Below are 27,902 nucleotides of genomic sequence, written 5' to 3'. Positions count from 1 at the left end.
AACCCTTGCCCCACCACTGCACTCCCCTGACAAAGACAGCATGTTGGTGCTTAATAACAGAAATCCTCTTTCTTAAAATACCCATTAGAATAGAATTTCAAATAAAGTTTTTGAACAAACTTCTCCAGAAGTAGCAGTACATGAGAGTCTATGCTTTCAAAGAATGAAAAAGGACAAAAAGGGTGGGGGGGAAGGGAGGAGCGAGTCAGTTTTCTAGTGTAAATGACTGATGAAAAAATGAAAAAAAGTGGAAAGGATAAATCCATATCTATGTAATTTCCTTGAGTCTTCAGAACACCTGATACCATAACTGTATTTCAGTTCACTAAAAAGTTAATGTCATCGACACAGCAACTACTAATTCTGAAATGTAAATGGCTTCAGAATTGTTCATCTGTTGCAATGAGATGCAGCACAATGTGAAAGCCATTCTCACAGTCTTGACCTTAACTGAAACCTTTAGAATGAGTTAAAAAGGTGTAATAATTATGCCTCAGATGTTGATATCAAAGAAGTATAACTTAAAGATTGTTTAGTACATACAAAAAGGCTGTAAGTCTTTTGATCGTTCCCACCTATTTATATGCATCCCTTCATATCAAGCTGGAAAAGCTGGCTGGATTGTTTTATGCTAGTTTCTTTCTTTTCTCTTTTTGGTTGGTATTCTTGAATTTTGTACTCTGTATATTTCTGTTTCAGCTCTTGCATCAGATGACTATCATGCGAGCACAAAATATATGAACTTCCCATGAAACAAATTATTATTGCCAGCTATGCAGTATTTTGACATCATTTCTGTATAGTTCTTTTATTGTTTACAGAGCAAATGAGTACCAGCCACTTGCAAATTAAAGTGTAGGAAAAACATTTGGCACAATTCTGTATGGGTAGAATCTCCTTATAAAGACACAGGACCTAATTTTCTACATATTTACAAGCAGAAATGGATGTCTTGCTGACTGTTATTAAAGAAAAAAAAAAGCAGAATATGTTAGAATCTTTTTTTATAGAGGAATCATTGCAGTGCATCAAGTAAATAGAATCATAAACTCTATTTCCCTACCATTCTGAATGCTTGTATACTTTACTAAAAAAAAAATAACATCAATAATCTTCCTATCTTAAAAGAAGTAGGGGCTTGAGGGCTGGAATTTGGGAGCATTCTTAGATTATTTCTATTGTATTTGTCAGTTTATAAACCTGGCTGTCCTCTGACATGTGGCCTGTGAATTGAAGGGCATTTATCATTTATCATAAAAATGAACTCACAGATATAATACATTTCTTCTTAAAGATGACATGAATGTGAGGGGATAAATATGCTGAGTGACAGTTAGGGTCTTGAGGTTATTAGTAGGGGGGTGTTAAAACTGTTACTGGTATCTGCCTCCTGCTGCCAAGAGGAGGACAGATTCAAAGGACACTGGTCTTTTCCCCTGCCGTCCTGCCTTGTTTTCACAAGTATGGAAGAACTGGACATCCTTGTATTGAACTTTACCTTCAGCAAGTGGAGTTATCAAGTAGTTTATAGTTCATAACATCATAACATAACATAACATAGTTCATAACATCATAATTTGACAAGCAAAATCCTTTCCATCTGCAAGTAAATACAGTAACATAGAAAGGAAAAAAAAATCCTTAGTCTTTAAATGTTGGGGATGGGATGATTGGGGCAGGGCAGTATTTTTCCAGTCAAAATCCTTCCCTCTCCACACTTAGAATTTCATATCTTCAGTGCAAAACAAACTTTAGTTTGCATTGAAGATATGCTATTTCATAACTTTTGAAAGTTCAAAACATTAAAATACTCATTACACAGGAAGGTATTTGGAGACTGTTAATCTAAACATTCAACAAGCATAAATTCTTTGTTGTCATCTGTATTTGTACTGACAGTATGCATAGGACACTGAGTTTTTCCCTGGACCAGCTTGTGAGACTTAACACAGCAGGTCACACATGGAGAGAGGAAAACACTGGCCTCATGGCAGAGGAAATGCTCACACCTGCTATAGGGAAATGTAGCACCTTGCTGCATTCCTCTGAACATGCAGCACAGGACACAGACCTTCCTACCGCTCTGTTATCCCCCAGAAGTAGATGAAGCAGCTCAGCAGATTTGCAGGACAGGCTATGAAACTGCTATGAAACTGCCTATGTGATCACAGATACCACTGTGCATCACACTCCTTGTCTGCGGAAGGCAGAGGCACTGTGGCTGAGGAATGAGGAAGAAGCGTTGCAAGCACAGCATGCAAGAGTGACCAGGTCAATGTCCACCTGGCTCTGCCAATTTTGTGTATGGCTGGCTTGTTTGGAGAGCTTGCTGCTGTTTGCACCCCCAGCTTTGTAAAATGAGAACGACAGCAGCTTTCTCCATGCTTTTTCTTGGGGAGTGTGAACAAAAGCTTAAAGTGGCACTATTGGTTCATGAAACTTTGATTCACATGAGTGCACATTTCCAAGTAGTTTTCTTGTCTTAACTACATTAGGATGTCATCCCACAACTTTGCCAGCCAGCTGATGAGACACCCCATGTATGGCAGCCAGTCCACTTGCCTGTTTTCATGAAGAGCCCTCTTGAGTATTTCCAGCAGGTGAGGCTCACTCCAGTTCACACAACAAAGAAGCACCTGCAGGTCTGGGCAGCTGCTGGGGAATGTGATGTCCATCATTCCCCATCCTCCCTCACTTCCTGCAATAAAATCACGGCTGCAAAGGCCATGGTACAAGTACAGGTTCTTCCCACTTAATTCTAAGCACTTAATGGAGCTGTCTAAAGCTCTCTCTTTAAGTCAGAAGAGAAAATTGATACTTCGAAAGATTGATTTCAGTTCACTTAAGATCTGTATTATTTTGCAAAGGGGCTTGTCCTCCTCATTTGGTGGTCTGAACTACGGTACAAAGTCTGGGCCTTTTCTGAATTCTTCTCATGAGTACGCAAGGCAGAAAAACTTGTATTTGTCCAGAGACAGAAAAATTGTATTACATTGCTACAGGAAGATTTTACTAATCCAGTGGTAAAATGATTCTAAACTGCTTTAACACCAAAATATTTTCATATATATACAAGAAATCTTTTTTTTTTTTTCTCAAATGTGAGCATAAATCATAAAGGAAGTTATGCAAAACGGAAAAAACATGCAAATAGCATTCTTTGAATTTTTAAATTAAGTGTTATGCTCTGGCGCACACAGCACACACACTGAATGCTTGATGATGCAAAGAGAATTTATATTTAGGTTATATTCCTACAATGACCGTTCGTGTTGCTGATTTCTGTCCATCAGAAAATGACTTGCTGAACTTAAATACCCTGTTACCTGTGTTCTGGTTTGAAAACTTAGTCACATGGGATCAAGTGAAGGATCTCATAATTAGGACTTGACACTAGTTTGACAGCTGGAACATCAAGTGTGAGCACAGCCTAGTTGCTCTGACACTCTAAAATATAAAAATGCTGAGCCACCTGAGAAACCACATGAAAGAAACTCCACTACCCTAAACTGAGTATATTACAAGACTTTGAAGCTCCCAACATAAGCTGATTTGAAATCTCTCCTTGTCTATGATGAAAAAGTACCACTATCAGGCTTTTCATTGGGAAGGTGAAAGTTTCAAGTAAGATCCCTGTTTTACTCTGGGATTACCTCTCTCATATTGTAGCATATCACTTGAACTAAGGTCACAGTTACTATATGTCACAGTTATGACAATCTCCAATCATAAGAAAAAAGAAGGAAGGGAAGTAATGTTTGCCTTGCTTACTTCATTAAAGTAGGGTATTCTAATTAAGCAAATACACAAAGTAGAGAAGCTTAACTCATTCCTTGAGACCATAAACACTCTAAGATGTGTCCTTAAAAATTCAAATCCCCGTTTTGACTAATTGGGTTGATTTTACATTATTATATATTTATTGTTAAGAAAAAAGACCTTTACGTTAAACTAATAATTTCTGATTGCATTAAATTGGCAAGCCAAAGAACTCTATACTATTTCAACAATAAGCAATTTTTCCCCACATTTCCCATTGTTTATGATGGACAGTCATAGAGTGATAGCATAGTTCAGTCTGCAAGGCACCTGTGGAGGTCATGTTGCCCAACACCCCACTTGAAGCAAGGCCAGTTTCAGCAGGCTGGCTCAGGACTTTGTCAAGTAGAGTCTTGAAGATCTTCAAAGACAGAGATTTTACAATCTCTCCAAACAACCTCTTCTAAAGTTCAACCTAAGTTATCAAGTGAAGTAAATACATTGAAAAGTATTCCTTAGAGTCAGAACTACCAGTACACACCAAGCACATCATTACCCCAGCATGACTTCTTTTCTTCCTGTTGTCTCAGTCAAAAATGAGAAATCAACTATATCTACAAATTTCATTTATGTACATTCAAAGAATAGTGTTCAAATTATACCTTTGTATATAAATACACATATCAATTTACAGAGTGTTTTCTGGAATGCAAGCTAAAAAGTTTACAATGGAAAGAGAGATGGAGGGAAAGGGAAAGTATGTGGAGTCTGAATAATTGTTCTTCCCTCTTTTCCCACCATCATCCCAATCTTAAGAGGATCGTGGAGTGCAAGGGGATACAAGATGTCCCCGAGCCTAAACTTGGTTCTGTGAAGAAAATCTGATGACTAATGGCTGCAGAAGAACCATTCCTCTTTAGAGATGACTGTAAAGGACCTAGTGATTTTCTAGCCAGTTCTTACATGCAAAAAGAAATTTTTATAGCTAACTGAACTGAAACTCTGATAAACAGGATCCTTGTCTTTTTAGTTCTCATCATTAGTGTCTTTATGAACCTTTTGTAGAGGTTTCTATCTCTACAAAACTATGCTGGGTATTCTGAGTCTTGGAAACAATTGCCTGTAACTGTTGGAGTGAGAAGAGGAAGATGGCAATTCATAAAAAGTGGATTCTAAGATGGACTAGAAATGTTTAGTTTCCCACAGCATCATTCCAGTGTGAAGAAGAGTCTTCTGGTGAGCACCAAGAGCCAGGAAAGTGCTGGCACAAGCCATGTGGAATGTAGCAAGGAGCACACTCATATCCTAATGCTGTACCAAAAAGCTCAAAATGGCCTGACGATGAGCTGTCTACAACTGCAGTATTGTTTTATTGTCAGTATGTTTTCTAGGACAGTTATAGCTTGTACCATTTATCACTCTCCCAGACTGGCCTACTACCTGTTAATACTCTGCTACTGCAGACCTCTTGGTCTCTTGGGACCCCCATCCCTGTTTCTTTCTTCACTCATAATTCTTGTGTTTCTTTCTATTTTTCCTGAGAACTTACCATCGTCTGTGTTTATCCCATCAGCCCTCTCCTGTTGCTAGAGGTGAGGCAATGATGGACAAAATATTCTCTTCGTATGCTGGGAAATGGCAGATGTGACAGAAATAACTAGAAATAGCCTACTGGCTGCTTTCCTAGTGGATGCTACAATTATCCTTCATGTCACATTGTATCCAACAAAAGCTCATGAACCTCCACTTTTTGGAGCCCAAAGGGAAGCTTTACATAGAGGTAGACCAGTGTGAACTCATAAGAGAAAATAAAATATTGATGGGTGTAATGCATGGTGCACAAAGCTAAGCAAGTCCCTATAAGCCTGTAAGAGCACCAGCTAAGTCAGCATCCAGCTAGCGTTCAGCATTTCCCACTTGCTGGATGAAAAAATCAGATGTGACAAATGTTCTTTGTTCACTGTACTGAGCATCATTTAGAGAAGTCCATCCTTCTGAACAAAAATTACCTCTCTCCTGCCATACCTGAATACGGCTCCTATAGAAATGGTTTCTTGCTCTGCACAACTGGTTCACCTGAGCAGATATTGAACTGTGCAGTCTGTTATGGTAACTTATTCTAAGCTGGTCTCTGCATGAAGCAACTGATGTTTCCTCTATTTTTTATTCTGAAACTGCTTTTATTTGCATTTGTATTACTTTTCCAGGACCGGACTGTTTACTATTGCTGCTTTAATTCTGAATTGGAAATCACAAGATTTCAGTGATGTTTTTTACTATACAACAGAGGAAACCTTCCCGTTTGATTCCAGGTAGTATTGCAATAGCACAAAATGCCAACAAGATAAGACGGAGAATTGAGCTACTTAACTACAGGCAGGATATTCTCTTTATCTGATTTTGGTCTTTATATTAGCTCAACAGAAGTCTAGAAAAATCAGTTTAACCTATGACATTTTACTTAATACTTGCCATTTCATAAATTTGTGCAAAGAATTCAGAATAAAGTTCATATACTTCCTCTGCTAGGTGGCTTTGTGACCAATGAATAGAAAGGCCAATAGGAACTTCTATTAAAATGTTGATAATTACGTCTTCTAATAGCGCTGGCTTCTCTCCAAAGCTTGCATTTAGTCTAGATGAGAAAAGAACACATAAAATCAGAGAGATTTTAGATCAGTAATATTTTGCAGAATTTGATCTCTGTTCTGAAAGACTCGTGTAAAACCAAGCTGTAAGTGGGAATCTGCTATAATCTTCTCAGCTATAACGACAGGGGTAATTATAGTTAAATACCAATGAAAGAATGTTTATAAAACATTATTCTCTTGACGGAGGAAACGTGATAGAGTAACAGAAAAGGTATTATGAACTTGGCTTGCCAGCTCTTAGGAAGTACCACTATCAATCTTCCACTACGAATCTGTTGTATGCTTTGAGAGGCAGGAATTATCCCCCAAAATAAAGCAAGGAGAATGTGTAATAATCACACTAATAAAGGCCACTGAGGGGACAAGTCTGCATGAGATACTTAGTATGGTAACATGCTGGCTAATATAAATTACTCTATACTGCAGTAGAGTTGAAAAAAAAAAAAAAGATCATGTACTTTTAAATATGGGGGGACCTTAAAGTTTTTTGAGATAATCTGTGGGGGACAATACTTTTCTGGCAATGTGTGGAAAGGAAATAGTCTACAGCAGGCATAACTAATTTTTTCAAAGATGTCTGAATTCCCTCTTTCATCACGATCTAAGTATCCAGGTGTAAAGTTAGAACTTTATATATTCTTTTGTCCAAACCCACAAGCTCAGACACATTTAGCCTCGTTGATTTAACATTATAAATGCTACCACCTACACTCCCTCTCCATCAGAAATTTACTGCAGCATAGTTGGTGGAGTCAAATCGTGCTAGCTCTTCAGCTGCTGCAGCTTACACTCAATGCATTCACCTAAACCACTCTCTTTGTCAGCTTTCACTAGCACAGTGGACAGTGAGCTGTAACAGAAGTGAACGTGTTGCAGTACAAGCAAATGTGAGCCTTAAAACTCGTTCCTCAGCAGTTCCTGCTATTTTACTGCCGTATGAGCTGAGGCATTAGCTCCTTAGCTTTTCCCGCTGCAACTACGGGGCACAGTAGCAGGTCAGGGCAACATCATAAAGTCTGCAACATTTCAAAGCACCGTGGCTAAATCCCTCACATGAAGTGAGTCTTGGAGGCCAAGCTTTCTTATGGACCAGCTGCATCTACTTCATACCAGTGTTTTGAACTGCCCTCGTTTTTAACTCTTTATTCCTTTCCTTCCTCCAGTTTTTGGCATTTAAAATCTAACAACCAGAAAAAGTAAGTTATTTATTATCTTGGTCAGTTTGGGAATAAAGGAAAGATACTTTATTCTTTCTATCTGATACTCATTTAAATTTATGAACCTATCTCAATTTCATTCTGCTAGAGCAACTCATCAGTACAAAGATTTTAGAATCCAATCTTTTATTGATTGTTGATAATAAATGAGCTAGAACCGAATTCAGCATGATCTGCCTATGTTCGTATTAACTCAAAAAAAACCAGTGCTATACTTATTTTTGTAGAGGTGAATTGAAAGAATTAGTGTTCAAACATTATATATAATCTTCCCTTTGGTTTCTTAAAAATAAAAAATAAAAAAAGAGATCCACTTTTCTAGCTACAAAGCAGTTGCCTTTTAACAGCCTAAGCCTTAACTATTCTAGCTGTTGGTTTAATTTATTGTTGCGCTTTCTCATTTTGTCTGCTTTTTCAGTTTTACTACTCAATAACTGTAATTATATGACCCTCATTATATTTAATTGCTTATAATCTCTATGAATTTTATTTATTACTGATTCTTTTTTTAAAGGCTATTATATGTTTCAAATCAGTGTCTGAAGGGGTGCAAGACACGGACTCCTGATGGCTCTTGAACAGGAGATGTTTATTGCCCTTTTTCACTACTACATATACTTTCCCTGTAGCCCCACGCGCTGTCCACGCGCCCGAATCTGTCTTACAATTGGTGAGAGACCCTCAGACACGCGCCTCGAGCCAGCCAGCAATTGGCCACTCCCCAAAGTTCATCTTTAGCACTGTAGCCAATTTACTTTATCTCGACCTTGCTCAAGTTTTTGGTTCTACCGCTGTTTTCCTCATTATCTCTAATTCAGGGACAAGTGAAACAGCGCAAAGCTCCCTGCGAATTCCTTTCCCACAAGTGTCTGGACTTAAGTAATGAAACTCCTTTTAATTTGAAGTTTCTACTTCCTTTCTGTTCCTTTTTTTTTTTTTCTTTTTAACTATATGTATGTAGAAAATCCATTCCTATTCCCCTATATCCTTATAGTTACGATATTTTTGCCCTGGTCACATTATTCTCAATTTTCTTGGGTGCTGTATTTTCTTTATTTTCTGGCCTGGCTCTTTTTGTCTTCCACAAACCTTATGGCAAAATAAGTGAAATAGCTCAGAACTTGACGATTTCCTCTGTGTTAACATTCGGTCCAGGAATTATATACTTTTGAAAGCCTTCTCAAGATACAGAATTTGCCTTGTAATCTGAATAGAGAGAGGCATAATTGTGAGTTAAAAAGGCATGAAGCCCATTGCTGTAAATTACTTTATTGAAATCCTAACCAAACCTAACTTGACATTTTTTTCAACTCTGCCAAGTGTTCCTTTGTATAGACTGTGGATGGGAAAGAGGGAAAGAATAGGAATACATGACATTCATAGTTACAGACTGCTTGTCTAATCTACTGAAATTTAAAACCATTTCTGAAACAACAGCCAGATCCCCAGTTGGATTTGTCATTGTTGCTTTGACAGGAAGCAATACCTGTTCCCACTGTCACAGGGAAATAACAAAGCCTACTGCTGGAAGAAGGGCCACATCTCAACATAAAATTGAAATTTAGAGCTGAGAACAATACATTAAACAATGATACTGCAGGTGACTGGTCACATGTAAAAGCCCATTAATTAAAAACTGATAGCAAATAACATTTAAATTTTGCTATACATTTTCCATATGGTTCAATGACTCTTAGATAAATTTATTTAGTAACTAGTTTTTGATTATCTTACATTTCTCTCTCAGAGAAAATAGAAAAGATCTTTCTGAAGGACTGGCAACACTTTAACATCCTGGAATTTTATATGGGTAATTGTAAACATGGTTTTAATTCACATGATAAGGTTTTCTCCAAGAATCTAAATGTCAATGGACCTCAATGACTTACTCATGCAGCAGTAATGTACATTGCATGCTAAGACAAATGGCATGATAAAGTAAATAGTTGAATCTCATTGTAATGAAAAGACTCAAATTCTGTTGTCTGATAAATCAATGCCAACTCAAAGTCAGTTGAATGATCCAGAATTTGTCCCTGAATAAAGCAGAACCTGATTTTATCTTCTGAAATTGTGACTGAAGCATAGGGAACTTCCAGAAGTTTAACAACAGACTAGATTTAACATCCTTTGACTGCAGTTCATACCTTCAACTTCTCCCATGGCTATTAATTCCCAGGAAATTGTCCGTGCTTCAATCACAGTTGTTTGTGTAATCAAGTTCTTTAAATGGCTTGAGACAATTTTAAACTCAAAAGATGATGTCTTAATCAAAAGTATTTGAGGCTAAAAATGTTTTTCATCACCTGTATGTGCAGTGAAGGAGTGTTAAGGTTTTTTTGCCCAAAGTGGCACCAAAAATTCTACAACACACTCACACTCCAAACAAACTGGCACAGGGCTCTAACTATTTGCCCTCCTACTTTGTTCATAATTTCTACTTGTCTGAGGTAGCTCTCCTCATCACTGGAATATGTAGCCCTGCTTCTGTAACAGACTGAATCAAATTGTGGGGCTTAAACAATGACCCCACAGGTCCCTCACTTAGTTTAATATTATAAACCAGAGAACTTAACTTTCTAAATGGAAAACTTCTACTTTGCTGCCTTTACATGTGTTCTTTATTGTAGAACCATCTCTCAGCTTTTATGAGCTTTCACATTGAGATGTCAAAGCTTCATACCAAAGGAACAATGAGAATTTGTTCTGATATCAAATTACACCATGAAGAGCACATAGGAAAACTACCCTGTTCAAATAATATTGCACTGACTTACAAAAGATTCTGATCTGCTGCAATTCTAATGACATGTGAATTTCTCCAGAAAACAAACAAACAAACAAACAAACAAAAAGTGAATCAGCACTGAATCCCATCAGAATATAAAAACATAATGGGAAGAGACAAAAAGTTCCAATTAAATTCTGATTTTTACTTGCCTTTCTGTTTTTACTATAGTCCCCTATGACACAAGCTCTTTGGGTCATCATACAAATTGTTATTTGTATTATTAAAATTTAATTGTAAATATTATCATACATTGTTATTCTTCATACATAAAGCACATTTAAATCAGACTGACATAAAAAACAGGAAACTCAAATAAAATGCCTGGTGTTCATCAAAGAAACCAACTACCCTTCTTCCATTGTGCCTTTGGATTCCAAAATTAGCTTTACAAAAACAAGAAGAACGTGCTTACTACTTTCTGCAACTATAACACTATCAAAAGGGTGAGAAACAAAACTTCTCTGTTATCTACCTGATACCAGTAGTTTCCTTCCACTGTAGAGGAACATCTGTCAGGAGGTGTACAAGCGACAGTAGAAACTGTAGAGAAAGTCACCAGGAATCTCTGAAAGGAAAGATATAAAGGTTATGAGATCTCAAATCCTAGTGACAAATATAATTTTGGGAACAGTCTGCAGAGACAGAAACAACTCTAAAAGGCAAGAAAGACCAATCTAAAAGGTTGTGACTGTTCTTCATCCCTTATCTGGTGATCCAGTGACTCACTAATTGAGATCTCCTACTGTTTTAACTAAAACAGTGGTAATAGTAGAGATAAATTAATGGAGAGACCTTCTGGGGTCAATGATAGACACTTCTCTCTTTATGCTGGTACAAATGGGCTGAAAACCATACTTGAAACCCAAGAAAAGCGAAGTATGTTTCCCCAATTCTTTTGACAGGACCTGTTTCTCCATTTGCACACTCCAGTATCAAGGGATTAAAACCAGGAAAACATGTTTACATTTCCCCAATAGATAGATATCAAAGGTCACTTTGTCTTTCTTCAGTTTTCCTCTCAGTGCGAACAGTGTTTAAAGACCCAAAGCCCTTTGAATGAGCCCTGCTGCTTCATGCCCACTTGTCCAGGGCTGGCACAGTCCAAAACACAAAGAATTTTGTTTCCAGCCTTTCAGTCAAGTACTGCTTACGGCAGGGCTTCTAGCATCTACACATGACTACATGCTCATAAACTCAAAGCCATATAATAGCCCCTGATACGAGCCTCTTGCTAGGTCACTGATCCCTGTAGATTCATACCAAGATGACTTGTCACTGCATTAAATCTTCAGATATATTTCCACTGAATGAACACCCTTCTCATTTCCCCTTAACTTCGCTTTGCTATCAAACCATGCTAGATTGTCACTGTGGCCAAGGTGACCTTTTATTGAAAGTACACTTGGGAAAGTTTTCTCTCTTCATTTTTTTTTCCCATGGATTTACTATCCTGAAACTCTAAACTCCATTGTTTTTTATTATGTACCCTTATTATAATTGAGGCCCTGGTCATTTTTTTCTGTTTGTACCAGCAGAGATTTTCCACCTCTGTGAAAGTTTAGTAGCTCCAGAAATTTTCAGGTAGGATTTTCTGGGGCATTTTCACTCTTCACTATGAGTAGACACTGCTAATTCAGCTCCCCACTTTAACAATTTAAGTTTTAGGACACAGTGATTTTAGTTGTGGTATCTCTGGGCTCATGTTTCAGCTTTTTTGATCAAAGTGTTCTTTCTGCATATCAGATACACTTCATGCACATTTCATCCTTTTATTTATTTTTTATTTTTTTAGAGTAAGAAAATGTATGACCTTTTCACATGAAAATGTAAATTCCTTCAAAACTCAACAGGCTTAGGACACAGCATAAATAAGAAAAAAAATATATCCTTTTTTAATCTTTATATGACATTTTCACTTTCTTGTTTAGGCAAGTGAGAATTGTTGGATCTTCTGACCATATGGGGCTTATACATAGTAAATAATATTTTTATACAAAATAGCCCCAATAAATTCTGAATAACAAACAAGTATGCAAAAATTCAGTTTGCTTTCGAACATCACAAATGTAACTTGACCTTATTTCCGTCAGTGGTATTTTTGCCATCCATTTATAAGTTGTTCTTTCTTCACAGTCAAGGAATAAGAAAAAGGTTCATGTTCACCAGACAGACTCAATAATCAGGAATAGACTTTAAATAACAAATATGCTAATAACACAGTGGAGATATACGCGATCAGCATTATGGAGTCTAAAGAGTAAAAGCTAGAAAGACGTTGGGAAGCAAAGAAAAATTGAATGTTATTAGTTTTTGTTTTGTTTTGTTTTGTTTCAAAAAGAGGACCAACTAGGGAGAAAAAAATAGATGAGCCATGAAGAAAATTCACCAACTTTTTTTTTTTTTTTTTTTTTTTTAAGAGAGAGAGGAGGAATTTTCTGGCAGCATCGGTTTTATAAGCCAGTTATGAGTGTTCAGGCAACATAACAAATTAATATTAGCAGGGCAGTGTAGGAGTTGTTTACACTTATCCAGAAAGCATGCTGATTGTTTTCATTTTGCTTCTGCCATACAAGTATCATTTGAAGGAACAAGAAAGAATAGTCAGCAGAGAGCATCAGTATTAAAAAACACTTTAAAATAACATTATCTTAATTAAGAGAAGAATGGAAACATCAGAAACAAATCTGATCTAGTCAGAAAGATCTTTCTAGCTAAGAAGTGTCTGCTCCATCGAGCACAGTCTGCAGTATTGCATTGCTTTCATTTAGGGATATATTGTGGCTAGTGCAAAACCTTCTGGTCCTGATCCAGAAGAGTTGTTCACGTACAAATGTTCACATGTTTAAGCATGTGGATAGTTGCAATGGGATTATTAGCCATTTACTTTTAAGCTTAGATGTAAATGTTTTCCTTGACTGGAGTCTAGCTCTGTGCAAACAGCAAGCTTTTATTGCCTTTGAAAGCAGCACACACACCAATATACAGGCTGCTGGACTGGACCTTAGGAGACCAAAACCTCCGCTGTGCTGTGCAGTCTTATGACCCTCAACTTGGAGCATCTGTTTTCCCACCTATTTTACTTGAACTGCAAACCTTTGGGGCAAGGTGCATTTCACAACATGCACTTATCCATTAGATTGTAGAAGGGGACTCTGAGCTTAGTGTGGGTCTCTGTAGAAGTAAATTAACACAAGAATATGAGCCTTACGTAGACACTAATTATTAAAAAATTAGGATTTTGAAACTTGAGGGAAAAATTAAGTGACTGGGCTTTATTTTCAGATATGCCAAGCATACATAGCTCGGCTAAAGATGATGGAATTCATAAACGCCTTCTGCAAACCAGTCTCATTTTTGCCTCAGAGTCATGCAAATTTCCTTTCTGTTCTGCCTGAAGTCAGTATCTGCTTCATTTATAATAAAGTTTCTAACTTATAAATAAAATATAAAAACCTGTCAAGGTAATACTTACATAGCAGCAAAATGTAATTTTTTAGCAGATCTACTCTTTAAACAGGTATTAATTTCTGAGGGCCCTGGGGTTTTTATGAATTATATTCAGGTGTAATGCATGGAAAGTATATTCATTTGTCATAGCAGTATTCTGTTTCTTTTCTTCTTTAAGGCATTAGACGTACTCATTTAACAAGTTTCTTTCATAATTATTCATTTACTGATACTAGTGAAATTTTATAACCACGTCATCGACAGAAATACACTCTTTTTAAATGGTTATTTTCTGTAAAACATGTTCATCTCAGGGGGTCCATGCTGGAAAAATACCTTACAGATGGTATGTGACTAATGATACTCCCAGAGAACCAGCCTTGGACTCCTATTTCACTACACAGACAAAGATGAGCAAAACAAATTACATGGTAACAGAAGGACATGTAGCTCTTGTCAGACTACAGACCCGCGGACAGCAAGGCTGCAGTGGTTATCTCCAAGTGTCACCTGCTGGCTTTTAGCTGACCTCTCCACAGAGCAGCTGAGCAACGGCATGCACAGGGCATGGTTGCTCTGTCCACTGCTCTGAAGCTTGACAGATCACAGCCCAGCTGCAAGCAGACAGCAACCTGCCGGGTGTTATCACACTGAGAGATGTGCACCTCTTGTTAGGATCTGAGGTACTGCAACCATCAGAAATGTTCTAACAAACGGTTTGTTATTTTATTAGCCAGAACATGATCAACAACGGTAACAGACACTTTGAATTTACATCCCTTATTCAATGAGTTAAGTGTTGCACAGCTCTAAGGGAACCAGAACTGCCACTTCTCCATGACAAACTTTTACCACTGAGAATGCAGTGCAGAGTGAAGGATCAGCACATTCTGCAACAGAGCTAGTAAACAGAAAGATTTTAATACAGAAGATTCAGAGTAAGTGAAAGATTCCAGGGATGAAGGCAAAACTTTGTTCAACTTTCAAGGCTGAACTAGATCTTCTGCAATGTGAACACATTGGTCAATGATAACCTAAGAGAATCAATTACAGAATGAGGACAGATCACACTATAAAATCATAGAATATCCCGAGTTGGAAAGGACCCATAAGGATCATCAAGTCCAACTCCTGGCACCACACAGGTCTACCCAAAAGTTTAGACCATGTGACTAAGTGCACAGTCCAATCTCTTCTTAAATTCAGACAGGCTTGGTGCAGTGACTACTTCACTGGGGAGCCTGTTCCAGTGTGCGACCACCCTCTCGGTGAAGAACCTCTTCCTGGTGTCCAGCCCAAACTTCTCCTGCCTCAGCTTAACACCGTTCCCACGGGTCCTATCACTGGTGTTTACGGAGAATAGGTCACCTGCCCCTCCACTCCCCCTCGCGAGGAAATTGTAGACTGCGATGAGGTCCCCTCTCAGCCTCCTCTTCTCCAGGCTGAACAGGCCCAGTGACCTCAGCCGTGCTTTCAGCACCTTCTGTCTGAAGGTGCTTCAGATAGAGATGCTTTCTCACTAAAATACTTAACATTGACTTTGGTTTTACTGCTGCCCTGAAGAACTTCAACTTCAAGCATGTACTTACATCTGTTAAGGCCTTTGGATACTAACAACTGTATCTGTTCCTGTTTTCTTCAGATAAGAAAAAATCAAATAATTTTGACCCAATTCCAAACTGAGATATACAAATAAAAAGTAGCTATTGGCGAGGTAAAGTGAATGATTAGGAATCTGACATTATAGACCTTCCTCATTAAAACAGTATTTATCAAGAAAATTAATGTTTTAGTCTTTTGTGTGTGTGTTCATGACAGCAGATTGCTTTCAGAGATGCATATCAAAAAGCATATATAAATTTGATCATTTCTTTGAATTTTTTGATGTTGAATGTTGTGGTTTAACCCGGTCCGCAGCTAAACACCACCCTCCCGCTCACCCTCCCCCCTCCCTCTCTGGGATGGGGGAGAGAAACGAGAAAGTGAAGCCTGTGAGTTGAGATAGAGACAGTTTATTAGGACAGAAAATAAAATAATAATAATAATAATAAATAATAATAATAATAATAATAAATGTGTACAAAACAAGTGATGCACAATGCAATTGCTCACCACCCGCTGACCGATGCCCAGCCTATCCCCGAGCAGCCGGCCCCCCACCCCGGCCAGCCACCCCTATATATTGTTTAGCATGACGTCAGATGGTATGGAATACCCCTTAGGCAAGTTTGGCTCAGCTGTCCTGGGTCTGTCCCCTCCCAGCTCCTGCTGCACTCCTAGCCTGCTCGCTGGCAGGACAGAGCGAGAAGCTGAAAAGTCCTTGGCCTGGTGTAAACACTGCTCTGCAACAATTAAAATGTCAGTGTGTTATCAACATTATTCTCATCCTAAATCCAAAACATAGCACCCTACCAGCTACTAGGAGGAAAATTAGCTCTATACTCGCTAAAACCAGGACATTGAATTACCTACATATCACATTTTTCCAACCTATTTCTAATTTTTAAGTATGCTACGTTAAATGTGTGGTGGTGGCTGTGGTGGTGGTGTTTAAATTCGGCTGTACTTAATATCAATGAAAAAGCTATCTTCTTTATTAGAAATCTCCAAACACGGGTGCATAAAAGGTCATCCACAACTTTTTCACTCATTTAGCTGGGACAGTGCTGCAGCAATCACTGGTGCAGCAGGCAACTATGTTCACCTTTTCCACACTGATCTGATCTCTCATGCATATATCCATTAAGGTCTTCTGCAATAACATATATTGACATCCAGATGACAGAGTTATCAAGGCTGATGCTGCCAAATCCAGTGCACACCAATCATGCATCAGCCCACAAAGAGATTCGGAGTGCTTACAAGGGTGAGGAGTATATCTTCAAAGCTGAACACTGCTACTGCCAATTGCTTGTTTTTGGAGCTTAAGTTTTCTCTGTAAACTGTCTGCTGGCCCACAATACTGGCCTGTCTATACATGGAAATAACTGCTGCTGTTAACATGAGAAAGGTAGATGGGACAGTGAAGAGGCCTGGATAAAATTATTCTAAAACTGAGGAATTGACCCCCTGGAAGAAAAGTGGGAATTATAATAATTTAGACTTTAGTAAAATATTTCACAAAATATTTAAAAATAAAATTTACTACACAGATGAGCTGCAGAAAACACTTGGGAGAAAACTGTAATACTATGGAATTTTGAAATTATACAGAATGAAGACAAAATGATATTCACCTTGGCGTTAGGGAACCAAATACTCTTTGGGAAATATAATATACTCAAATAATGGAAATAGACACATTTGCATTTTTGAGAATGGGTTTTAGCCAAAAATAAATTGAGGTAAGTAGTTTACTTAGTTCTAGTTGGGACAGTATTTACTTACCACTGTCTACATTTAGCTTTCTAAATTTATGGGGGACAAAAGGCAGATGGATAAAGAGGTGACAATGCATAGTTAACTATACATTTATTTGAATATGATAGAGCAGGAAAAGTAGTCGGATAGAAGTATGGCTACTGAATACAAAGACAACATTATCATTGAGCTCAGAGATAATATTTCCATATTGGTCTTCTTACCACACTGGAGATACTTTATTGTATTATAAGTATCTGTTAAAGATACAGACATTTTGCAAATTCAGAAGAAAACAACAGGTTTTAGAGAGCTCAAATGACTAAATTATAAAAAATGAAAGCTTTAAGCACTGAGCCCTAACCTGAAATGTGTGCAACCAGTAGTGCCAGCAATTTCTGTGAAGCCTTGCTTCACTTGTTGTTGCTCTGCCAGCTATATGTTTCTCAGCTAACAGAAAGATACAGACACAGAAAAAAAAAAAAAAAAAAGAGTTATGAACAAAGGAATGGCATTCAAATTAATTCATCTTAATTTCAAGTGCTCCTACTAATTTCATGTTTTACTTATACAAATTACATAATCCCCCTGTAATCCTGTACTGTATTTATAATGGCATTTTCCTTCTTCCTTTATTTACACTGTAAATTCTTTGTAACATAAAATCTCTCTTAATATGTTTATATATACTATACTATGCTATATTCACGTGTACTATATTCATGGCATGACTACAATGGAATTAATGCTTAGTGGCAGAGAAATTATTTATGGTCTAGCAATTAGTACACACAGGAAAAGTGGACTAAATTAAGATGGCAAAATGTGAACGGAGTATCAGAACTAGATTGCTGCTAATGAAAATGACAAAAGTGGATAAAACCTCCTTGTGCACCGAGAGCTTAATTGTGGCAATTTTCTGAATGCACAGTGGATACACTTGGGCTGAGGATGGCGCTGATGACCAACAGGTCTATTCCATATTTTAGGTACAAGATGAATCAGTACGGTAATTACAACCCATAAATAAAAGAGAAAGGTTTCTCATACTATCCAGTTAGGAAGGTAACCATAGTCATTAAAATAGTTTTTTGTTTGTTTGTTTGTTTGTTTGTTTGTTTTCTTTCAAAGACATGGAAAGTAAATTACAATTGTCTGAGAACAGAATTTAGATAGGTCAATCTTTTCATTTAAATCTGTGAATTGCAAGAGACAGGATTGGAAAGCATAAAAACACAAGCAAACACTGTTTTTATTTTTAACTCTTATTCCTGTTGTGTACTTACAGCCTTTTTGCAGCTTCTATTCATCCCCAGCAGATCAAAGGATTCCTTCTCATCTCATCTACTCCTTTGGCTGTACCTCAGTAACTTTTCTATGCTTTCCTTGAAAGTGAAAATCTGCTTTTAGTGGGGCTTACTACAAACAAATTTTATGTTATGGCCAGCTATTCCATTCAAAATATGTGTTCTTTGAGGTTTCTGTAATTTAGAGATGTCCATAACATATTGTTCTTTGTTTTAATTACTATTCAAAACCTGCAAGATTGGAATACAGGAAATGTAATAACCATCTGTGACCAAGACCTGCGAAGGTAGAAGGATGAACAAAAGAGGGAGAACAATGGTCTCAGTCATGCTGATATTCCAAGACATTTACTAAAGTTTGGTTTATGAAGCTTACTCGCAACAGGAAGCCTGGATTTTTATTTTTTTTTTGTCATAGGTCTACGTATCCCTTAATCTAAAATACTTGAACATGAATTCAAAGCACTTAAGGCAAGAATACTGAAAGCTCCTTAAAAGACAACAAACAGAAATTGATATAAAACATTTGTGCATAACATGAGAGTTTTGCACAAAAGTGCTATAGAGTCTCCAGTCAGTTACTCCAAAAAGTTAACAGATGTTATACAGTGGTCTGTGGCTACAGAAAGTCATTGTATTATACACCGTGGGGATTCTACAAAGTGAGAAAAGGTTGAAAAAATCATTAAAACAGAAGATGAACCTGTGGAATTTGCTTCTTGCAATGCACAATACTCCTTTGCTCTATGAAGTTTCAGGGAAAGTTCAGCACAGAATATAAAATCCTGAAGTGCTGATAATGTCTTCCTCCCCATTTTTAACATATTTTCTGAAATTAATCAGGAGATTTTTTTTTTTTTCAAGAGACACAAATTAAACTAGATAAAAAGAAAATTATGAGTAATATAATCACCCATAAAACATCATGTCTGTTAGTAATAAGTTTCATCAACCAGGTCCTGTGGTAACATATAGCCACTCTGCACTCCATACAAATTGTGAAAAGATGTTTATTTGATGCTAAGGTCTATTAGCCTTTGAAGGACTTTCCTTGTTTGAGCAAGGTGAAAACGGTTTGGCATCTATTTACGATGCATATTCAGCTATCAGGAAGACAATTGTTTTGGCTGAATTTTTTCCAGAGCCACCTGAGAGATTTCGATGCCCAGTTCCTATTAAAATTAAAACTACTAGGCAGCTTTGAAAGTCACATCTTAGCAACAAAACAAAGAGCTATTGATGCACAAAAGAACTTGTAAGTATGAGCTGCCTGTTGTCTCTGTAGGAAACCCTAAAATTCACAAGGATTCTTGGTTTCTATTGTACTATATTACACAAACAAAAGTTAGAATTGGTGATTGTTTCTTAAAATGAAGTTTCATTGAATTCAGGTATCTCTATCCAGAGATCATTACAATCACTGTGGTTATCCAACCTGAAATCATATTTATGCAGTAGTTTCTTTGGCTCCTGAGCTCCCTCTCTCTAACACATCTTGAACAGAATACTCAAGGACAATAGACTTAAACATATCTTTGTACAGAGTGTGAGTGCAGAGAAACACATATGCCCATGTACATTCCATTAAGTCACCTACTTTACTCTTTCATATATGGATGCCATCTTGTTCTGTGTATTTATTCAACATGAGTGGAGTCAGGAAAAACTATTCTTTCCTGAATTCAGTCCCAAAAGCTAGTCTGAAATGCTCATTCTCATTCAATCAAAGTGTATGTGAGATGAATTAAAGCATTAGGTTTGGTTATGTGAGGCCACTCACCTCATGTGGGAAGGAAAAAGCCCCTGCCCCAAGCAAAATTCTGATCTTGAGAACATTAAATTCCTAGAACCAAATAAAACCAAAAACAAACTGTGCATATAACCATTCTTGTGATTTTAAGGACCATTTTTAAGATGAAGATAGATATTGCAAAGGTAATATATACATATTTTTGTTTATAATTATTAATATGAAAGTTGTTATAAAATGTACTATGATTTATGTTAAAGATGTATATTTTACTGATTTGATATTGCCATAAAATCACACCTCCCTGCCAATCCACTACTCTTCCATCTCTCTCTCTCTCTCTCTTTCTCTATATGTTAAGCTTCACAATTAGTGATTCACACACACAGGTACGTAAGATTAGGAAGATAATTTGCCTCTGGGCAGGTTATTGCATAATTGTTTATTATGTGTTCTCTTTCCCTGAAGCAGCTGGCATTGACTACTGACAGAAATAGCACAGTGGATTAGCAGATCAGTGGTTTGACCTGTGATGGCAATTCCAATTGTCCTTTGCTGCCATGAGCATAAACATTTAATCAAAATGGATGGAAATTAGCTGAGCTGTTATAAAATTGAGACACACTATACAAATTGCACAGAGTAAGAAAATTCTTCTAATGTAATTTTAGCAGATGTTAGCTCAAGAGTAAATGTATGAACATTTGAAATTCAACACTATCTCAGTCATCTCTCACTGGGAAAACTCCTGTCCTGCTGCCAATCCAACTCTACCAGGACTATCATCACTTCTGGCCCCAATACTACCCTCTTCCAGACCTCCCTCATTAATTACTTGTAGTGGCCTGGAAAAATCACAGAAGTTATGCTCCCGCAGGAGGACAACTGGACTGGAAACAGCACAGAAATGGTCATGTCAGGGTACAGCAAATGGTACTTCTTAAGATCTGGAGCGTATTTTTTGCTCTTCTGAGGAGGTTCATTAACACTGAAATATTAGCTTTGGAAAAACAATCAAGGTGCAACAGGGATCCTTGTTAACAGTGCAAAAATAAAAGGCATTAGGAAATGTTATGATGACTAAATACAAGTACCCTCAGCAGATTCAAATCAACCGAAATATGTTCAACATTTTTTTGAAGAATAAATTTTATTTAAATGGATGCAATGAATGTGAATGATGTTTCTATTCTACCATTTATCACATTTTTAAAATTATTGTTTGTAGGATATTAGTAGAGACATATTAAAGCTACAAAACAAAAATAAAAAACACATCACATATGGAAGACATTAAGACAAAAAAAAAAACTTGTATATTTTATCCAAACTAAGATTTTTTTATTATTATTATTATTTTAAATATATATCCTCTTAATTGTATTCACTTCCATGAAGGAATCCAACAGAGAATTCAGACCACAAAAAGCCTCTAAGTTACACTTTATAAATAACTTTAGAATAGACTTTTTGTATAGGTACTCCATCAGGGCATTAGTAAGACTGTGGTCATAATTTAATTGAATTTGTGATTACCAGTAGAAGTGCTATGTAAGCGATGAAATTCTTGCAGCTTTTTTTCTTGGTTTCTGTTTCTTATTTAACTACCGTGATGTACAGCTGGCACACTAAATTCTAGTACTTTCCTCCTTTTTTTCCTGTGGGCTTGACCACTGTTCTTCCCAACAATGATATTTCAAGTGCTGAATTTTACAGTTCCTGTCTTTATAAAGTTATACTAAAGAGACAGAGCAACAGAAGAAACATAGGTGTTGTACTTGCTAGATCCCTTGTGTCTCATTAACTAGAATTATATGTTTCATTCTGATGACCTTACAGCTTAATCATGTTTTCATTATTTTCAGGCAGCTTGTTTCTGTGATATACATGAGGTGAAAAGGATGTTCTTGTCTTTATACCACTACATCCTTTTCTTCATGCTTCTTCCAGAAAATGAAATTGCATACTTAATAATACTGGTAGGGGTTGGGCATTTTAGCTGACAGGAAATAAAAGGTTTACATTTGCAATTAAAACATCTGAATCTGGCTAATGAAAAAAATATATAATTTAGTTTTATGCTGTAAACATGTGCAAAGCAGGCATATAAGTTGTATTATGAAAGCAACCTATCCCCCAACTACTCCAGAACTGATGGGAGCCTAAAACCAGGTGTGCTCAGAAGGTATCCAAGCATGCAAATAGGAGATAAATAACAAAGACCAATTGCTAGTCTGGAAACAGTTTTGTTTTGCACATGCTGTTTTATTATGTTTGAGTGAGATTTCACTTACAAATTGAGAAAACTATTTTGTAGTAGTGTACAGAAGTGTAAGCCAACCATGTCTAAATATGCCTAGAGAGAGATGTCACGCTAAGTTGAAGTGATAATTTCACATGAAATGATGACAGTTTGATTTAGACTGGAGGAAGACGAACTATCAACAATGAGAGATGTCTCAAAACATAAAGGGTGATCAAAGAAAGCTGTTGAAGAACCTCCTGTGCTTTAGAAGTCAATCTTTTGTTCTCAATGCCACATGCAGTTTTCCAACTCTTAGAAAATGAGAAGTGCTAGTTAACCTGCTGGAGACAGCAGAAAGGAGCGGCATAAAGTGCAGATTGTTGAACAATTCAAGGTTAGTGGAAGCAACTACTGTAGCAAAGGGCAGTAGAAGGTACTTTCCAGGAAGACCAACAAGAAGGAAAGCATGCCTGAAGTTTGGCAAGGGAGGACATCTGGTAGATTGTAGGAGCGGTATAGGTAGGAAAGCAAGAATCATGGAACCTCAGAATGACAGAACGGTTTGGGTTGGAAGGGACCTTAAAGACCATCTCGTTCCAACCCCCTGCCATGGGCAGGGACACCTCCCACTAGACCAGGTTGCCCAAAGCCCCATCCAGCCTGGCCTTGAACAACTCCAGGGATGGGGCATCCACAGTTTCTCTGGGCAGCCTGTGCCAGTGCCTCACCACCCTCCTAGTGAAGAATTTCTTCCTTCTATCTAATCTAATTCTTTTAGTTTTAAACCATTATTCCTTGTCCTATTAGTACACTTCCTGATAAAGAGTCCATCTCCTGCTTTCCTGTAGGCCCCCATTAGGCACTGGAAGGCCGTTATAAGGTCTCCATGCAGCCTTCTTTTCTCCAGGCTGAACCCCAACTCCCTCAGCCTGTCTTCAAAGGAGTGGTGAGTGGTGCTCCAGCCCTCTCATCATCCTTGTGGCTCTTCTCTGGACATGATCTAACAGGTTCACAACTTTCTTGTGCTGGGGGCCCCAGAGCTGCATGCAGGGCTCCAGGTGGGGTCTCACGAGAGCAGAGCAGAAGGGGGGACCTCCCTCACCCTGCTGGCCACGCTTCTCTTGGTGCAGCCCAGGATATGGTTGGCTTTCCGAGCTGCAAGAGCACATTGCCAGTTCATGTTGAGCTTCTCATCAGCCACAACCCTGAGGTCCTTCTCTTCAGGGCTGCTCTCAATCCATTCTCTGCCCGGCCTGTATTTGTGCTTGGGATTTCCCCAACCCAGGTGTAGGACCTGGCACTTGGCCTTGTTGAACCTCATGAGGTTTACACACACTCACCTCTCAAGCCTGTTCAGGTCCCTCTGGAAGGCATCCCTTCCCTCCAACGTGTCAACAGCACCACTCAGATTGGTGTCATCAGCAAACTTGCTGAGGGTGCACTCAATCCCACTGCCCATGTCACTGACAAAGATGTTAAAGAGAAGGTACCTGACCAAACCAGGTCACACCAACCTGAGCATGGCTTAAACCAGTCCTATTGATACAAGGACTACACTACTGACAAGACTAATCGTTCATTGAATTTACTGCAGGACTGCAGTAAACCTAGCTGGCCTCGTGTCTGGTGCCTCACCAAAGGAAAAGCCTGCAAAATATGTAGACTTACATTTCCACAATTATTGTTATTATTCTGTTTGTCTTCTTACAGTTCTGTTTGTCTTCTTACAGTTTTGCTCCTTAAATAAAAATAGTTTAAGTCATAAAAATAACTTTTATACGCAGAGAAAAACTCATTTATTAACCTCCAGAGAGCTTGAGTTAATTTTCCCAGCCTACCAGGTGTCTTATTGACAAGTGTCAACTTGATCAACTTTAACTTCAGCTCTTGTTCTGCCCATGTAGACTCCGTGGAAGGATTACACAGAAGAGTTCTGCTAAGAGCTAATACGGAGTACAAGTAGCCAAAGTAAAAATGTTATGGCTATTGTATTTTCTTCAAAAAGCCAGTGTTCCCGGTGAAGTTCTGAATCGTCAGAGAACAGACTCGGAGATTTTTTATTTTTTTCCCCAAACCTCTTAGCTTTTGTTGTTGTTTTTCTTTTGTTTGTTTGTGGGTGTTTTTGTTTGTTTTGTAGATGCTTTACCTGAAACAAAACCAGTTTTGGAGTCTGAGGAAGTATGAAGCCACATCTGTGTAACATTCAGAAGTGGTACCAATTAGCTAGGATGCAGCATCCCATTGAGGCCACTATTCATTTTTCCAGATAAAATTTGGTTTCTCTGCTTGACACTGCGCTATTCTGGGTAAGTGCACCTGGTTTTCTATGCTAGCTTAGGTAATTTTAACACTACATTGTGCTGTAGATAATGTTTTCTTGCATTTAAGTAATTGTATCTTATGCTGACAATAACAAATAGTGCAGAACAGCATGAGCAGAGCTGTGAAGTCAGACAGCTGGTGCTGAGGCCACAGTGTTTGCACCATCTGAATTGCAGGCAGTTTTGCTCTGCAGCCCTAGTTAGGTCGTGTGGGCTCAATGTTCGTTAGCAGCTGATGATCTATGCTCCTTGAGTACATCTTCTGCTTCAGCTTCATCTGAAAGAGATGCAGTTCAGCTGCTCCAGGGTTTCTCCATGATGTGAGCCAAAACATGGCAAGTAGGGACAATGATGAGATTCGCTTCCAAGTCACCCTTACAACAAGGCTTAACTTTCCAACATAGCATATCTTTTAATATCAGAGCACTGCTGGGTTGCTCTCCCAAGTTAGGCATGTGTTTGCAAATATCTTTCTAGTACCATGAGCGGTACTACTTCTTTCAAAAATAAGATAATGTTATTGGGAAAACGTGTCTGAAATTGTCAGAAATCAAGGACACCTTTTAAAATCATTTCAAACACTAAACCTTTCCACAGTTTTGAATTTTAACATAAAAAATGTGATAAGTTCTGTTATTAAATACTGGTTCATTAATACAGCAACAAGGTTTCTGTGGTAAGAGATGTTAGACTTGTGTAATATCATTGTAACACCCCTGACCTTAATTTCATTTTGAAAGCCAGTAAAACAAGGCTGACTGGGTCTATTACAGGAATTTGTCACATACTATATGAAGCGAATAAGACCCTCAAAACCATAATGAAGAACAAAAGCTCTGAGTGATCTCTTTTTTTCAGTTGTTCCTTTGCTTTTCCATATTTATTGAAAAAACCTTGAGTCCACAATATTTTCATCTTCTTCTACATTCTTATTGCCTGCCTTCCTGCCAAATAAATCCTGTTTGTCTCAAGATGAGATTGTCAAAAAAAAGGCTTACCTAATGCATCATCTGCTGTGCAATGCATTGTATTCTTAAGGTGGATTTAATTTTGCAATTTGTCTCTTTTACCATACTTGGCTCAACCAGATATATTTATATTTTGCTAATAAACATTTTATCACAGCTCAAATTAACAAAAGAGGGCAAAGTGGATTTAAGATGTCTTCTCTTAAAAAACAAAAACAAAAAACCAAACAAACTTAGATTTCTGAGACTTTAATTAAAAATAAATATAACCACACATTTTTGGGAATAATGTCAGTATCATTCATCCCATGTTGTGTCACAGACAAGGTGAACTCTGATGTAAGTTTCCTTATGATATGCCAAAAACTGTGAGAACCAAAGGGGAACATACTGCCTTGGGCTGGGATAGAGTGAATTTTCTTCACAGTAGCTCACAGGGCGCTGTGTTTTGGATTTGTGTCTGAAACAGAGTTGATAACACACTGGTGCTTTGGTGATTGCTGAACAGTGTGTGCAAAGAGTCCAGGTTCTCTTTTTCCCACTCTGCCCCGCCAGTGAGAAAGCTGGGGTCGGCAAGAGGCTGGGCCCACCAAAGGGATGTCCCATAGCCCATGACCTTGTGCAGAGCAATAAATCTGGGGAAAGGAGGAGAAGGGGGAATGTTCACGGCTATGGCTTGTCTTCAGCAGCTGGTGTGTGTGCTGAGGCCCCACTGCCCAGGATGTGGGTGGACATCTGCCTGCTGATAGGAAGCAGTGAATGAACCCCTTTACTTTGCTTACGTGCACAGCTCCTTCACCTCTTAAACCATCTTGACCCATGAGCTTTTGGGTTTAGCTCTTCTGAGTCTCCCACTCATGCTGCTGTGGGGGAGTGAGTAGATGACTCAGTGGGTGCTTAGCTGTTAGCTGGGATCAACCTGCCACAGGGAGAGAAAAATGTATTTTGCTGAAAACCATAGGCTTCCAAACTGTCTTGCATTCAAATTAATTCCTGCGTAAAATCTTTGTATTACTTAACACTAGAGAAGCAGTGTTGTGGTTTAACCCAGCCAGCAGCTAAACACCACACAGCCATTCGCTCACCCACCCCCTCCCTCTCTGGGATGGGGGAGAGAAACGGGAAAGTGAAGCCTGTGAGTTGAGATAAAGACAGTTTATTAAGAAAGGGAAATAACAACAACAACAACAACAATAATAATAATAGTGATAATAATAATAGTATTAATAATAATAATGTGTAAGAAACAAGTGATGCACAATGCAATTGCTCACCACCCGCTGACCGATGCCCAGCCTATCCCCGAACAGCCGCCCCCCACCCCGGCCAGCCACCCCTATATATTGTTTAGCATGACGCCAGATGGTATGGAATACCCCTTTGGCAAGTTTGGGTCAGCTGTCCTGGGTCTGTCCCCTCCCAGCTCCTGCTGCACTCCTAGCCTGCTCGCTGGCAGGACAGAGCGAGAAGCTGAAAAGTCCTTGGCCTGGTATAAGCACTGCTCTGCAACAATTAAAACATCAGCATGTTATCAGCGCTCTTCTCATCCTAATCCAAAACATAGCACCCTACCAGCTACTAGGAGGAAAATTAACTCTGTCCTAACTGAAACCAGGACAAGCAGATACTTAAACATGATGCAGGAGGTTGATTGATCTCATACTAGAACTTGGGCTGAGGGAAAATTACACATACAGCCACAGTAACTGTTTTAGGGCCAGGAAATAAAAGGGAGCTTTAAATGCAATGTTAAGGAACCCAGAAGAGAAGATGTCATGCTGTTTGAGACATTTACTGAAACAGGATGTTATTTTAAACAGAACTAAAATGCAATACGTGGAAGTGGCACCCCTTCTCAAAGCACATGGTCATCCAGCATATGGAGGAGCCCTTTGGGAGCAATCGCTCCTGCACTCATAAGTGCAAACTCCAGCAGAAGGCTTCAAGGACAGGATCAACACCAGCTCTACCTGAACACTGTGGCAAACAGAAGAGACTGACGGATACTCTTGTTTTGAATTAAAATAGCAAGTATATCTCTACAAAGAAAATGTAGCTATGCATACAAAATGTGAAGAAAAGCATT

The 27,902-nt window shown here is 38.2% G+C and overlaps 1 protein-coding gene across 19 annotated transcripts in view; it reads right to left on the bottom strand.

Moving 5' to 3' along the window:
- The window catches only part of LOC106034895 (uncharacterized), a 570,359-nt gene that overhangs the window by 201,402 nt on the left and 341,055 nt on the right, over positions 1–27,902 (bottom strand). For 16 of the 19 annotated variants that reach the window (XR_010829466.1, XR_010829470.1, XR_010829469.1 and 13 more), the window contains one exon: positions 10,891–10,983. The exons of 1 other annotated variant lie outside the window; for it this stretch is intronic. The gene's annotated coding sequence lies outside the window, so the exon portion shown is untranslated. Of the gene's footprint in view, positions 1–6,155; positions 6,395–10,890; positions 10,984–27,902 lie in introns of those variants that run through there. 2 more of the 19 variants (XR_010829465.1, XR_010829464.1) reach the window with 1 other exon arrangement.

The sequence above is a fragment of the Anser cygnoides genome, chromosome 2, assembly GCF_040182565.1.
Source record: "Anser cygnoides isolate HZ-2024a breed goose chromosome 2, Taihu_goose_T2T_genome, whole genome shotgun sequence".
In the NCBI taxonomy this organism is placed as follows: Eukaryota; Metazoa; Chordata; class Aves; order Anseriformes; family Anatidae; genus Anser; species Anser cygnoides.
The sequence above is the reverse complement of the archived record's forward strand: the minus strand, read 5'-3'. Positions and strand labels throughout refer to the sequence as shown.